This window comes from Triplophysa rosa, linkage group LG15, assembly GCF_024868665.1.
Source record: "Triplophysa rosa linkage group LG15, Trosa_1v2, whole genome shotgun sequence".
Classification (NCBI taxonomy): Eukaryota; Metazoa; Chordata; class Actinopteri; order Cypriniformes; family Nemacheilidae; genus Triplophysa; species Triplophysa rosa.
Window position 1 is genome coordinate 8,306,723 of NC_079904.1, and position 13,673 is coordinate 8,320,395.

At 35.9% G+C, this 13,673-nt stretch overlaps 1 protein-coding gene and 1 long non-coding RNA gene across 7 annotated transcripts in view; one reads left to right on the top strand and one right to left on the bottom strand.

Moving 5' to 3' along the window:
• Positions 1–13,673, top strand: part of sash1a (SAM and SH3 domain containing 1a) — a 433,329-nt gene that overhangs the window by 55,340 nt on the left and 364,316 nt on the right. The gene's annotated exons all lie outside the window — the stretch shown is intronic.
• Positions 7,092–10,827, bottom strand: LOC130565401 (uncharacterized). 2 transcript variants are annotated; one of them, XR_008964371.1, is made up of 4 exons: positions 10,361–10,827; positions 10,149–10,262; positions 9,834–9,958; positions 7,092–7,373 (listed from the first exon to the last, which is right to left on the bottom strand). It is a non-coding gene; the product is annotated as an uncharacterized LOC130565401 (long non-coding RNA). The 2 variants fall into 2 exon arrangements; XR_008964370.1 differs by lacking the exon at positions 9,834–9,958 and having other exon boundaries at positions 7,126–7,373; positions 10,361–10,822.

Here is a 13,673-nt window from a genome sequence, read left to right on the forward strand (position 1 = left end):
CATGTTACAAAGAAAGTGTGTGCCGGTCTCTCATTCGAGTGTAGAACAGTTAGTTGCTTAGTTTGCCCTTTACGCTTGGTCTACTGCATGCCAGTTTGAAGGAGCAGCTAGCAAGGCAGCGCAAACTAGGCCGTATTTGGACTGTCCCAGGAAAGGGCTTAATGTCGAAAAACAAACAAAACTTTCCTTTTACGTTCGCTTCGCCTGTTACATCCGTCACATATTCCGACCGTCCATATGCCGAAGTCAGTATTAGTCTACGCCTGCAAATAAAGCTTTCGTTTACACTCATACGGTGTCTCGAATTCTTTACGCTTGCCATTCATTTTTCCGAGTCCGAAGTACGCCTTTCAACGCTATATCTTTTTTTTTGTTGGTTTTACTTCGCTCAGCAAGAGCCACCTGCAAATTCTTGCTGTGTTATATTGCGTGGCATTTATGCTAAAGAAAAGACGGAGTCTTGAAAAAAAGAATCTCACTTGCAAGTCGTTTGCAATTCTTTTAATTTTTCGCATGTTTCCGTATCTTCACATTTTTGCGTGTCCTTTACGATCCGTGTTTTTTTGTAACAATCAAGAGTGAGCTGTAAATGTCTTTTACAGTGCACCCTTCTTGCTGCGTCTCTGTTATATCTACACGGTCCGTTTCTGATACCGGTAAAACAAGTAACGGAAAAAAAAGGCGAGTGAATGAGAGAGGAGACATGGAACAAAAACTTGCTGGAGTTATCGCACTAGAGCTAAAGAATAAGATACACGTAGGACACCTATTATAATCGAACATGTTTTCAAAATGTAGGCTGGCCGTTGTCAAGGACCAAGGTTTGTCATGGCTTAAAACGAATGCAACCAAAGAGGTTTAGGCCAACGTAAGTGGTTATGAACACCCACTCTTCCACAGCGGGGATAAAACATTTTTTTTAATTCAGTAAGTAAGTAATTCCATAAATAAGTAAATAAACAAATAGTTCAATTTTTACAAGCTATTCCGTACACTCAAATAAATAAATTGTTGGATTAACTTAATTTTATTATGACACCCATTTCCACACAATTTCATTGTTTTATCTGAACTTAAACTGGGTGAATTGTGCAGACATCTAAATCTTAAATTCGTCTACTTATTTTATTTAATTTCATAAGAATGTATTTTTTGTGTTAAGCCATATACACGTGAGCGCTTCAGTGTGAAACCTTTAAAAAAATTAATTAACATGTTTTTACCACATGTAAGGTATAGTGCTAACAAGGAGACAAGAGGGTTTATCGTATTTGCAGAGTATTTACTCACTGAGTAAAACGAACAATGTGCTCGTCCCCAACCTGAGTATAACCTTTACTCTTCCCCTAGGTAACCCCATCGCAGACAACGGAAAATCTTCTGAATTAACATTACAGAACAGTGAACACTAACAAGTCTCCTTATCTGCAAAAAAAAAACACAGAATACAATAGCACTTTAACCATTTTAAAATCTAAATCCAGTCATGAGAGCAAAGCATGCTGGGAAGTCAATCCGCTGTGTTGTTTCAGTTAGTCAATGAAAATAGCTACACAGCAAAAACATTGCCACATGGCCACGAGAAAGCGTTTTTATAAAAGCACATGCAAAACAAAAAGCATTTTAGCCTATTATGTGAATAACATAAACAGTTGTACATCTAAACGGGGCATATGAGCAATCGCCTTTATTACCTTAACGAAATAATTCACCAAACTAGGGAAGAGCAGACAGGACACTCCTTTTCAGTCGCTTGCGCCCAGTTCAAAAGGCCACGCCCACCGCGGAACGAACTATGAATATTCACAATAACCCCGCCCACTGCAACAGTTTTTCACGGAAACTGAATATTACACAACACCGGCTCTCTCTGGACCCGTCCGCTTCAGACCTCACGCGCCTCCGTTTCGTATTTGGACTGTCTCAGAAAAGGGCTTAATATCGAAAAACAAACAAAACTTTCCTTTTACGTTCGCTTCGCCTATTACATCCGTCACATATTCCGACCGTCCATATGCCGAAGTCAGTATTAGTCTACGCCGGCAAATAAAGCTTTCGTTTACACTCATACGGTGTCTCGAATTCTTTACGCTTGCCATTCATTTTTCCGAGTCCGAAGTACGCCTTTCAACGCTATATCTTTTTTTTTGTTAGTTTTACTTCGCTCAGCAAGAGCCACCTGCAAATTCTTGCTGTGTTATATTGCGTGGCATTTATGCTAAAGAAAAGACGGAGTCTTGAAAAAAAGAATCTCACTTGCAAGTCGTTTGCAATTCTTTTAATTTTTCGCATGTTTCCGTATCTTCACATTTTTGCGTGTCCTTTACGATCCGTGTTTTTTTGTAACAATCAAGAGTGAGCTGTAAATGTCTTTTACAGTGCACCCTTCTTGCTGCGTCTCTGTTATATCTACACGGTCCGTTTCTGATACCGGTAAAACAAGTAACGGAAAAAAAAGGCGAGTGAATGAGAGAGGAGACATGGAACAAAAACTTGCTGGAGTTATCGCACTAGAGCTAAAGAATAAGATACACGTAGGACACCTATTATAATCGAACATGTTTTCAAAATGTAGGCTGGCCGTTGTCAAGGACCAAGGTTTGTCATGGCTTAAAACGAATGCAACCAAAGAGGTTTAGGCCAACGTAAGTGGTTATGAACACCCACTCTTCCACAGCGGGGATAAAACATTTTTTTTAATTCAGTAAGTAAGTAATTCCATAAATAAGTAAATAAACAAATAGTTCAATTTTTACAAGCTATTCCGTACACTCAAATAAATAAATTGTTGGATTAACTTAATTTTATTATGACACCCATTTCCACACAATTTCATTGTTTTATCTGAACTTAAACTGGGTGAATTGTGCAGACATCTAAATCTTAAATTCGTCTACTTATTTTATTTAATTTCATAAGAATGTATTTTTTGTGTTAAGCCATATACACGTGAGCGCTTCAGTGTGAAACCTCTAAAAAAATTAATTAACATGTTTTTACCACATGTAAGGTATAGTGCTAACAAGGAGAACAAGAGGGTTTATCGTATTTGCAGAGTATTTACTCACTGAGTAAACACGAACAATTGTGCTCGTCCCCAACCTGAGTATAACCTTTACTCTTCACCTCTACGGTAACCCCATCGCAGACAACGGAAAATCTTCTGAATTTTAACATTACAGAACAGTGAACACTAACAAGTCTCCTTATCTGCAAAAAAAAAAAACACAGATACAATAGCACTTTAACCATTTTAAAATCTAAATCCAGTCATGAGAGCAAAGCATGCTGGGAAGTCAATCCGCTGTGTAGTTTCAGTTAGTCAATGAAAATGATTCATGTTGTCGCAACACAAATGGACTAAGTTATGTCAAAGAGTTGCCTATTTCTGTCACTATTACACATTGAAATTGTACTTAAACAAGAAACCAATACAAATGTGTTCTCTCAAACTATATTGATTAAGTAAAACAAACAACGATTAAAAATCATTTTTTTGAGCGTAGCACGTGTGCGGCATGGCATTGGCCTTAATTAACAGCAAACCCCTTCTTGAAATCATCAACGGCCTCTTCGGCCTAGTTTGCGCTGCCTTGCTAGCTGCTCCTTCAAACTGGCATGCAGTAGACCAAGCGTAAAGGGCAAACTAAGCAACTAACTGTTCTACACTCGAATTAGAGACCGGCACACACTTTCTTTGTAACATGGCAAAGTCACCTGCTTCGTTTATTCCTGAAAGAAATAGAGCCCCCGGCCGCACCCCGGTGGAGCACTGAGGAAGGACCAGGCTGAGCTGCCCTTTTGGCACACATAGAGCAGAGAAAGGCCATGCGCCGGACGGATAGCATGACCCCCGATCAAAAGAGTACGAGGCAGTTGAAAATGGAAGGAAAGCCCAGACCAAAAGCTTACAGCACCAGGTATTCCCAGGCAGTCTCCCATCCAAGTACTAACCAGGCCCGACCCTGCTTAGCTTCCGAGATCGGGCGTGCTTTTTTTTTAATTAATATAATCAACGAGTTTTTACAGAAATTTTAAACATTTACAGGCCTCCATACATTTTTAATAATACATGTAAAAACAGTTAAAAGTACTTAATAAAAGATAATCTAAAATAAAATAAAAGATTTCTTTTAAAAGCCTTTACACAAACACAATATTAAAATCATAAAACTTTCTTTAAATAATCAGAGTAAAATATTCCTACGCAACTGTATGTTAAAATTCATTCTCGATTCGTAACAAAGCTTCTTTCACATTAGTTAAAACATCATTAAAATCAACCATGATCGTCCGGCCTCTTCCAGTTAAAATCTTCAAATATATTACACACGTCATCGGTAAAAACATTGTAAAAATCCTCCAACTTGTCTTGTTATCGGGCGTGCTCAGGGTGGTATGGCCACAAGCGAAGGTTCCCAGGTAGCCAGTGCAGTCGGGCCAGTTCCGGCCGAGTGTTGGCGCACTCGGCTGTGTTCTGGCAGCGGCTCACCAAAAGTAAGTCAGCTCTGGCCCAGCAATGGTTGCCTGATTCGGCTTGGCTTTGGTTGGGCGGATGTGGCCCAATTCGGGCTGAGAAATGGCACTTTTGCCACATTTGGCCTGACTATGGTTCTCAACTGCTGCCATCATTTTGGGTGAGATATGGCCATACTGACTCGGGCCAGTTAAGGTTGAGTGTTGGGGTGGACAGATCAGAGACTTGGGCACAGGTAGGGTAAATAGACTTTTTCAGAATGGGTTACCTTTTAACAATGCAGCAAATTTGTTTTACTTTGTAATAAAATGATTTAGCAAGTGGCACTTAATCTCAAATGTTTTTTACTTTAGTGAGAAATAAATAGAAGACAATCCATAGAAGAAAGAAATAAAAAATAAAAAGATCCCGATTACCTAACATTTAAATTCACAAGTAATGTAATGTTAGCTGACTGAAGACTTGCTTTAGATAGTTCTAGCTTGTATATAGTATTACTAATTCTAAACATGAGAGCTATTTTTTTCCCCATATTAACAAGCATCAATATTATATTAAACATTCAGATTTAAATTCATATTTACAAAAGACAAATAATAAAGCTGGGTTTTTATGAACATAACTACCATAATCAATATTCAAGATTTTACATTCCCAACCTTAAAGAAAGTTAAAAGAATTGACCATGTTTTCAAATATTTTTTTTTCAACAATTAATATTTCATAATTGTTTAGTTTTCCTGTTATTAAGAATATTTTTTACCAAGGATTAAAGCTATAGAGACTGATTTTAAGTAGTGTGATGGAAAGATAAGCTCAGAAAATTCCCCTAATAAACAGAGGGAAGGGGAGAATGGTATTGTACAGGACCTCTGTGCCACATTGAATGTGGGTAAGTATCTGGGTAACGGAATATCTTCTACATAATATCCTAACACACACATAATTAATTAATTAATTGTCAACTTACTATTTTTTTTAAATTAGTTGTAAATCAGTTTTAAAGCCTTTCAACTTTTATTTTGTTTTATTTTTATTTTATTACTGATACATTTTATATCTGATCAAATATTTTTCTTCTTAACTGATTATCATTGAGATTTTTATATGGTTTTTTTCCCATAAAAAAATGTATCTTATGAAAGAAGCTCGAAGTGAAACTTTGATTTTGAATAAAAAACGGCTTTGATTTTGAAAACCATAAACGGTCTCATGTTTCAAACTTTCAAGACATGCCCCACTAGCTGCGACATGACAAAATTTAGCGGGGTTTTTTCCTCTGGACCTAATGCGATTGCTGAAGGAATGAAACAGTGCTATGTGCTGAGGTAAGTACTTTTTTATACTTATTTAACATGCTTTTCATACATAAAATATTGATACTCTGTGCATATTACATCAGTGTGAACTTTGTAAGGTAACAGTTAGCCAATCTCGTGTGTTGACTGATAGGTCTCATATTCGACATTACTACAAGCTTATATCGACAAATATGTAGCATTAAAATTGAATAATAAATACTGCAGTATGTCTACATAAAATTTTTGAAGAAAAAATGTTTTTGCAATCATAAGATAACCTTTACCTTCACAATTATTCTGACAGTGAAAATATGTTATTGAGGTGCACTGTAAAAAAAAAAACGCAGTTTTTACGGTAAAAACAAATTAAATATTTTGCTATTGAATATTACAGTGTTTTACTGTAAAAATAAAACTTGTTATTTTTACGGTAAAAAACCGGCAGCTGTGGTTGCCAGTTTTTCTGCTATTACGGTAAAAGTATATTTGTACTGTTGATTTTACAGGTAATGTTGGTATTTTATTCCATATTTCACCGTATAAATACATATTTTTTCAATCAAAAGAAACATAGTTTTGCTTTATAATTGACATAAAAATACTATATAAAATGAAGGTTTTGCCTAAAAATATAACAGTGTTTTACTGTACAATTAACAGTATTTAATATAAAATACTACTTTATTCTGTATAAATTCCCTTAAAATATCATATAAATAAAGGTTTTCCATTAAATATATCTGTGTTTCACCGTATACTTAAGGTAAAAAAATTGTTGTTTCAACGGTAAAAAAATGGCAGCTGTGGTTGCCAGAATTTCACTGTAATAAATACAGTGGAACTTTTTCTACTATTACGGTATTAAGATATTAGTACTGTTGATTTTACGATTAATGTTGGCACTTTATTCCACATTTTACCGTTTAAAACAAGTTTTTTTTCCATCAAAAGAAACAATTTTGCAATATATGACATAAAAGTACCATATGAATAACCATAAAATAAAGGTTTTACCATGAAATATTAGTGTTATACTGTACAATTAACAGTATCTAATATAAAATACTACTTTATTCTGTATAAATTCCTGGCGCACAAAAACTGAGGTTTTGCCATGAAATGTGACAGTGTTTTACTGTACAATTAACAGTCCGTTATAATATAATAATATAATTAATAATGTTCTTAGTAAAACCTCAATGTCTTACTTAGCTCACCAAAAACTACATACAAGGTAAACATTTTATTTAATATTTTATTGATGAAAATATTAAATCATGATTCTTTAAATAATAAAATAAAAATACATCAGTCCTCAGTATGATACTTACAGCTCAGCAGGATGTTTGAGAGTAATAAAATGAATGTGCTTAAATAGAATTACCAGGGTTGCCCTGACTTCCTCCCACAGTCCACAGTCAGACAAAATTCCAAAGTCCATCGGCATAAAAGTGACCTTAATAGATAAGCAAGGTGTCAAGATGTTCCCACGGTGCTGTCTTCCTGTAGTTGTTGAGGCAAGGGAGCAGTATGTGAACATTGAGGATCCCGCCAGGTTCGGTGGAATGAGTTATTGCAGATCAGGATCCCAGGACCTAACACCAGCATCAGAGAGAGAGCAGAGAGAACAATCACACAGTGTTTCTGCTGGTAACATTTTGCCATGATGGCCTGCTATGGCAAAATCTTTGAAAACCAAAAAATTGTGTAAAAAAAAAGCTTTGTTGCGGGGGCAATAATATCCTAAAATCAGATATCAGTCCTTGCCAGAGTTACCAGAAAAAACGATTTCCTTGTCTCTTTTGCACGGAATACATATAAGTAAGGAATAATTGACGACGGACCGTTCAATTATCGAAAGTTAATTCACACCCCGAGGTGGTAATGCGAGGTTACACCTCGGGTGTGCATTAACTTTCGATAATTGAACGGACCGGATTCAATTATTCCGCTTATACCACGGTTACCACATTACAAGTAATTTTTCAGGTGTTTTATTTCAAGAGATTTGTTATGTTTGCCGCGCTTATAATGCTACTGTGAGTGGGGACTATATTTTCTCATCCGAAGCTGCCGGTAATTCCAAGACGTCATTTTAAAGGCTTTGAGCGAGAGCGCGCATGCACATGTGTTTGCAGTAATGACAAAACCCTGTGAAGAAGCAGGCTTGTCAAAATGTATAAATTATTATTTTTTTTTTAATAGTTATAAGCATGATGTAAAAAAAACGGAACATGTATTCGATCTGTTTATTTATTAATTTAGTATTTCTTTGCATGAGGTGAAAAAAGCAGAACATGTAGGCAATCAATGTTTATTTAGGCTACAAATAAATTCATGTGGTATTTAATTGTTCTGTTTTCTATTCAATTGTTTATTTATTCTTTTCAGTTTGTTTATTTATTTCTGTTTTATTTGTTAAGGTTAAACTGCACGTTTCCATTAATTGTGAAGTTGGACATAGAAAACGGCAGATCAAACGCAGGGTGCCGATCAGTGATGTTTGTTGCTTCTGTGATCTGTGGCTTTGTTTTTGGTGTCATCTGAAACGTTATCCGACATGATCAAGCTCCATTTCTTTCGTGCCTTTGCTGAAGGTGCCCAGTAGCTTCTTAGGCTTGTTTCGCACTTGTGTCATGTGACAGACATGATCTGCCTGCTCTCCAGCCCTGCCTCTGACAGCATTTTAACTGCGGTGCTTCTTAGGGAATGGTTTGTGTACCTTTTGGGTAAGCCGACTAACTCGCTAATGCGTGGCAGCATGTTCCCGAGATAATTCACACCCATCGGTTCATGGGAGTACCAGCACTCTCTCCCGTCAAGCTCTTCCTGTGGGACTCTCAGTGGGTGAAGGTAGAAGGACGTGGCGTCAGGTGGGCACTTTGTGATGTACTTTTTAAAACTTTTAACAGGGCAAAGTGGATTTCTGGGGTTGGAAAACATGAATCCTCTGAAGCAGTCCTTGTTAGGATCAGTGGGATTTTTGTGTGGGCACTGGGGACACTACGGGACTGGGCACTGGGGGAAAACATGAATCCTCTGAAGCAGTCCTTGTTAGGATCAGTGGGATTTTTGTGATTTTTTGTTTCTGCGTTATGAGACAAGCAAACGTATTCAATGCCATCTTCATCTTTTTTCATGACGAATGAATGCGTTGTTAAGTCTCGATTTCCTTCAAGACCTCTCCTTGCCAGGTTCAGTTGTATGTCGAACCAGACTTTTCGAACTAGCCCGGCTGCTGTGTCTGGTGACAGATGCGGAGAGTTGCGAATGAGCTCTATTTCGGCAGTGGTGATGGGATTATGATGAGAGCTCGAGTCTTTCCCAGCCTTGCGAAACTTTTTGAGGATGGCCTTGAATACATCGTTGGATGATTTGAATTCCGGTTGTCCAATGATGTTGTATGTGGAAATATGACGGTTCAGACCACCCCTTAAAGCAAGAAAACTTGATACAGAGTATTCCGTGCCAGCCGCAGTTCTCACAGTTGCATAGAAAGCTCGCAGGTGGTTGTTTAAAGCGTTTGCCCCTCTCTTTCTACCTCTTCAGCAGACGTATTTTTTGTTTTAAGCCAATCGTTGAAAACATTTACTGCCCAAGCTGTTGTCTTTTTGGTGTTTTCTTTGTGTTTTTCACCTTCAATCTCGTCTAGTTGTTCTTCAGTGACCGTTTTATGACGTTTGCTAATGCTGGCTTCCTTTGATGTTCGCTTTCTTTTTTTTTCATCTTCTGTACTGTCAAGTTCAGCTTTCGCCCAATTGTCGAAATTTTCGTACTTTCCATAAATATTAAAAGTTATTTCTGGAAAATTTAAATCGTCTTCCATGTTGTTTGTGGTGGACTAAGCTACAGTATAAATCCGTTATAACGGTTAAAACTTGGCGCAGTGATATCGAACTGTAATTCGGTCGACAGATCTGGAACTACTTCATAGGTGTGCGTTTGACTGAAAAATAATGCACACCTGTAGAACCTTCGTCAGCCAATCAGAATCAAGCATTTCACAGCCCGGTGGTATAATACATAATAAATTAGAGTTATTGGCCATTACTCACAGGACTTTTGTTGCATGTGCAGTGGCAAGGTGAACGTGGTAGTTGTTGGCTCTCTTCAGTCCATACTTTACATGCCCCTCTCTCGTCTATGAGTGTTGTCAGTCTCTCTCTCTCTCACTCTCTGTCTGGGGAATACAGTAAGTTTAAACATCATTAGAGCAAGAGCATATCAAGCATTTTAGAGTAAGTTCTAGTTGTCAGATCTATTTTATAATAGATCTGACAAACCAAACATCCTATTGAACAAATGCCCCACCAGTGTCACTCTACAGCAGCAGTAAGTTAGGAAAAACTTGTTTGTGTGGAATTACTTACCATAAACGTCATGACTGAATGCAGAAACAGGTCCACGTTGAATGAGGACAATGCTGAGTTGAGATAATAATGTCACCAATCAATTTCAGGACCTTTGGAGATGTTTGGCTTGGCCTATTGGAAGGAGAACAATAGTTTGAGGTTTGAGACTGATGTATATCTGATCGAATGTATATATTTTAAAATATATTTTAAATAAGTTGCCAACTTACCAGCTCAGTTCTTTAACATTCCACTCCACCCCTTCATATAGTTGAATAACTGAACATTTTAGGTGTCTTTTTTTAGGGAGAGATAGCAGGTCAACAGTATTCCACACAGTTCTCTTTCACGACTTCTTACTCTGAAACGGACATATTAACACAAAATAACCTAAAAATTCCCATATTAACAAGAAACATTGTAAAGGTATTCAGTTTGTTTCGTGACCAAACAGTTGGGAAACAAAACACGTGTTCCAGTATATTGCGCGAGCTCTTAAAGGGGCAGCATCATAATAAAGATCTCTATGTATAATGTTCATCAAACAACAAAGGACGGGCCCAAAAACACTCACTGATATTAAACGAATTGTGTTCTCTTATAGGAGTCGTTCACAACAAATAAAGGAAGAAAATAGCTTTACATATGGTAAAGAGTTGAAAGAGAGTTTACATATACATTGATTAAAGTGAAAAAAAATCTTCTTTTTTTCAGGCCAAGTCATATTCCTTTAACAGACACTTTATCTAAGCAGTCGAAACCAATAGCATTTTAAAGGGAGATGTTTTGAACCACTTTACATAGTATTGCCAGTTTGCGTATTTTAAAAGCTATTTTTAATCTACACTGTAAAAAAAATATCGTAAAAAAACGGTCAAATCACTGGCAGCAGCGGCTGCCAAACAAAAACCATAAAATTAAGATGAAACTCCGTAAATCAAATAATGGGGAAAAACATTACATTTACGTAATTTTTCTTTAAATGTTTTACAGGGAAACAGTTATTTCACAGACTTTTCCTTAATTATTATGATCAAACACCTTCAATAAAGTGACTGCACATAAGGTTTTACATAAAAATACTGTTATTTTATGCTTTTTTCTGAATTATAATGATAAACCTCCTTAAACTATGTGAAAGTACTCATGTTCTGCAGAAAAACACTGTTATTTTACAGTTTCTTTCCTGAATTTTTTCAGTCAAATACTTTTAATACAGTAAATGCACTTAATGGTCTGTAACTTTACAGATATTGGCCATGAATTACTAGTCAGATACTGCCAATAAAATGAAAAACACATGTTTAGCATTGTAGAATAACATTTTATTTAGGTAAACATATTAATCATATGAACACAATCACCATAATTTGTAAAAGTACACTCGAAATACACAATGATTAACTTCTTTACAGTACAGAATTACAGTATACGCTTTAAACAAATGGTTGAATATAATAAAGTAAATAATAAGTACATCCCCATACAATACATTCATCAAATTCTTATAAAACAAACTTTTAATCCTAGAGAAATACAAAACCGTTTCAAGTGGTGTTGAAAACATTTACACAGGGTCACAAATAGATATTGGAGGAAGTTTTGATAGTATTCTGACTGAAACTGTCAGAATAAGTAAATCATCCCATAAGTAAAAACATACCACAAAAAAGTAAATGAGTCTGTGGAAAAATATGCAATGTAGTAACGTTAGATAAAGGACTAAATCTGCCATCATTATACATTACGGCAATGTGAATACAGAGTATACTGTTAGAAAACAAGTTACAAGTTGCAATGCTAACTTAAATGTAAGTCTTATAACTTCCATCATTAAATCAGCAAAACAAGTCACCAGTTTAAAGGAATGGACAATTTTTCTTTCACAAATTATGTAAATGTTTAACTTTAAGTGATTGTTATTGTAAGAGTTAGAAAATAAAAAGTCCCTTATTTTGATATGTTTTAACCCACGAAATACGTAACCCAAACGGTTACAGAGTTACATTATAACAGTATTAAGCATATACATAATATTACACAATTGTTAATAACAACATAATACAAATACTCAGGTCGAATGTTTAAACACTTACTACTGATGGATTTTGGGTGCCTGGGTAGCTTTTCTTCCCTTCATCTAAAAAATGAGAGCAAATGTTTTATCATTAACAGTTATTGTTGAAATTAGTGTTTAAAATGGAATGCAAAAGAAAGTCAGAAAGAAATCTAAGGTTACACATACTTACCAGGTGTGTGTACTGCCCAGGCAAATCGTATCATATATTTCTGTGTACTTAAAGAAAAACACGTGTGAGAAGAGGAAGTTTACTTAAGCTCAATATTATGTAGAATGTTATAGCATTGAAGTTAGTGCTAATATCGCTAATCGCGATTAGCATCACACTAGACGAAAATACAAAAACAAGTTTTTACCTTCTGCTGGTCGCTGGTAAAGCTGTTAATGCGTGTGATTATTCTCCAGCAGCCTGCAACTTCCACACGACTTCGTGTCTCCAGCGCTGTTTACATATAACTGGACCATCAATATTACTGAAACTAACTGACAGACATCACTTCATCGCGTATGTTCAAAATGAACCAGTGAAGGGCGCGAACAGCTCTAATTAGCTAGTTTCCTGAATGACAGTAAGTTTAACCAATCGTGCTCAAAGCAGCACGGGGAGTCAACCAATGACACCTGCTTACCAATAGCATGTGTCGTAACAACAGCTATAGTTAAGATAGGTTGTTTTTAAAAGAAAATAAACGTGTTTAGTTTTGTTTGAATGTTGCTATATATTTAATTGGTCAGATGTTTTCATTGCAGTATATGAATAAAATTAACTAATGTATGATACAAGTTTAATGAATACATATATGCTTACACACAGTTGGTGCTTGGAAGTGGTTTCTAAAAACAGGCACACAAATATAAAATGTTTCAGTGCCATTACATACAAAATTAGGGCTGACGACAATCAACAAAATGCAGCCACTACTTTTACAAAATAGCAAAAGAGCAAACAAGATGCTTATGACATACTGCAGGCCTGAAAAGATCATTACTAAATGTATTAACATTATGGTAACTTACAGCTCGATTTATTGTCCTAGAATGATCCTCTTGAATTTGAACAAATCTGTTGAGCCTGTGGGAATATTTTTCAGATAAAAGTATGATTTAAATATCAATATAATCAATAAGTGTTTTCTTTCATTAAATCATTAAGCTGTGTGATTTTGTCATGTGCTTGCTATCTTACTCAGTAAAATAGTTACTGTGGCAAATGGGGGTTGGAGCCATAAATTATCTAGATCAACACACACACACACACAAAGAGTGTTTTTCACATAAAAATGTTATGAATCAATCCACTGCATATGTTTTAAGTATAATCATGAGTTGTGATGTGTTTTAATGAATCATAGGATTAAGAAACAACGCTACATAATTAAAAGTATTAGATGATTAAGTGTTTTCTTTTTACTAAAAGAATGTTAAGAATGTTGGTATGTTGTCCGGCCACAATAAACTGTTTC